The following is a 3,129-nucleotide window of genomic DNA, read 5'->3' on the forward strand; positions in this document are numbered from 1 at the left end:
CTCATTTTCTTCGACACCTCTGGCCCTTATCCTGCTTTCAGTATCAATGAGATCAACTTTAAGCCATATTAGCAAAAAAAAATGAGAAAATATTTTCATGCATGAGATTTAAGTTAAGTGCTTAAATAAAAGGGCGTCTTACAACATACTGTGCACCTCACGGACCAGTTTGTTTCCTTTATATACGCCCACAGTATGTACACAAGGATTTGGTTCAGGAAACAAAAATAACCTTTCAGAAAAGGCCTTCGGTAATGGAGTGAACAGCAGAAACTAAACCAGTGCAAACCTAAACTTCATCATTTATTCAGCAAGTGATTAACCTGTATCTGCTCTTTATCCGTAACTTTAATGTAATTCATTTAGGAACGTAAAAGGTTTCTTGAGGAATCTTTATAGCTCTCTGACATAATCATATTTTGTCTTGTATCCCTTCCATGGGATATCAGATCTAATAAATCTAATTTTATTTATATAGCACACAGCGAATGAAATTTTAAACTGAGCACACCCTTCTGCCTGTAGATTAGGAAAATTATTACTTTGAATAACTGAAGAAAATAAGATTTTTAGGTATAAAAAAAATGACAGCTTGTCTGCATAGTGTCCTTGTTTCATACAGGCTGGGAAATATTTGCTTACAGAAGAAATTATATTGTTTATGGACAAAATAAAAGCTGTACTAATGATACTGCCCTTTCATTCCAGAAACACATCCGAGCAGAGCACACATTCACTGATAGAAATCGGGTAGATGTGTTGAAAGAGTGCCAGCTGAGCATCAGTCAGTTCCTTTTTGAGCTTGTGATGATGAGCATGTGACAGAGTTATGATCGCTGTATTGTTCGGTAAGAGGTCACTCTTAAGATAAGTGCACTCAGGGCACTCAGGACACTCAGTGCCCAAAGTGCTGTGACTACTTCTGCACTTGAGATAACTCTGATTCTTGCAGAAGGGACAAGGTAAAACCTAAAAAAATTCCTTCAAATCTATAGACCAAAAAAAAACAAAATCCAAAATGGAGTTTGTGTGAGGCTTTATTTCCTTGAAGCAAAGAATAGAAGAATATAGATATTCTTATGTCACGGCTGTAACACTTGTTTCTCTTCATTTTCTTATTTATCACGTGTGTAATTTTATAACAGAATCGCTTTGGGATTAAACAGCATTTTGAGCCAAGGACGGAAATTTTGACTTGCTTTTGTTCATGAAAGTGAATTCAAGCGTCTCACCAGATAACAAAGGCTTTAATGCAACAGAAAAAAAGGGAATAGTTGAGTGTGGAAAACCATCCCCTGAGACAATAAAAAACAATTTACTATAAGCTGGAAAACTGCATTCAAATAAATACATATTTTTCTTTTCTGCCAGAATTTGTTTTTCATGTGATTGATGCCAAACCTTTCACCCGTATAGACTGTCGGTTATTATTTTTATCCAAACTCAATCTATGGAAGTTTGTCACTGGAAAAAAAAGCTAATAGCTCAAAACCTTTTAGAAAATAACTCAAAAGTTTTTCATAGTTATTTTGAAATTTAGAGTTACAAAACTTTAGAAAATGCCAAAAATCTAAGTTTTCCACTTACTATGTTGAAAATTCGAGTATCTAAGTAAAACAAATACATTAAAAGAAAAAAGAAAGGGCTGCAGAAACAATACCTTCCAGATCCCAATCACCTTGTTATCCACTAGAATGTAGCATTTTCTTTTAAATCCTTTTGCAATCAGAATTATGATCTCAATGTGCTGTTGTCCCAAACACAGCTTACTTCTTCAAGATCAGCTCTACAAATTCTCTACAGGCTCCCTTGTTCAGGGTTTATCTGCTTATTTCTTCATTTCTATTCCTGTTATTTCACTTATTACATTATATGTGGTATACACAGTATGACTATGTCTAAGACAGGACAGGCAAGAAAAAAAATGAGGGGGAAGACATTATAAAAGGATAGAGTACAAATAAAAATATACAAAACAAATATACAACACCTGGGACACTTCAATAGTCTTTTTGTGGTGTGTGTGTGTGAGAAAGAGAAAATGTACCTGAAAATGAGGATGGGAACTTGCAATAACGCCCCCTTGGTGCCAGAGGCAGACAGAGATAAATCCAGAGGAACCCCCTCCCCCTGACACGGATGAAGTCCAAGCCACTCTGGATCACCAAGGGAGTTGGTCAATGACCACGCCAGAACACCCAGCCACGTGCCCTGGAACCAACATGTGCTTGCAGCCCAGTGGGGGGGTAGCAGTGGCCAGCAGGGAGCAGTGGGGAGGATGAACCCCTTCCTCCATAACCATGTTCCATAGAGGCCAAGGCTCAGCAAGCCTCAGACACAAGCCCAGCCATGCACACACACTCACCATTCCCTCACTAACTCACATACCCACCCACCAAACCACTAATGACACACGGAAACATACAGGGACATGCACACAGATCTAATGGAGATGCAACCAAAGCACCAAACAAACCACCCGTAGACCACCGTACCTGGCAGGGTGTGTGGAACAGGGGTTTAGGAAGATGCCCCTCCAGTCAGTGTTGAATGTGCTATGTTGTGCAGGTGTGCTGTGGAGTGTGAGTGTACAAAGTGTACAAGATGAGTATTGCTATATGAAAACTAGTGCTGGGTGTGACACAAGCACCCCTCTGCTGAACAGTAGTGCTAGTCCCCACCTCCACCCATCCCCAAGACCCTCCATGTTTAAGTTGCAGATAAAATTAAGGGACAGATAGCAGTGAAGGGTTGAATGGGGCTATGGTAGCAACCCCACCCATTAGTCTCTAGTTAACACACCTGCCCCCAAGGCTCTATGGTTGTGGTGATGTTGTGAACCATAATGACTATAGTGTAATTAAAAAGGAGGGGCAGGTCGCCGCAGTACAGCCAGCAGAGCCACGTGAATGGCTCTACCCACTGTGATCGACACCACTTACAACCCTCCATCAAGACCCTGCATGTATGAGTGACGTGTTCTATGAGGGAGGGAGAGGCGGGGTATGTTAGACCGGGAGGTAGAGAGCCAAGAAAATGTCTTTTTTTCTACAACTTTATTTCAGTTTTTCGTTTAAGTCAAAGATTTAATGAAGACAAATCGTTTAAGTCCACGACAGTTACAGGTGT

This window comes from Haplochromis burtoni, unplaced genomic scaffold (assembly GCF_018398535.1).
Source record: "Haplochromis burtoni strain Fernald_Lab_line unplaced genomic scaffold, NCSU_Asbu1 Contig_17, whole genome shotgun sequence".
Classification (NCBI taxonomy): Eukaryota; Metazoa; Chordata; class Actinopteri; order Cichliformes; family Cichlidae; genus Haplochromis; species Haplochromis burtoni.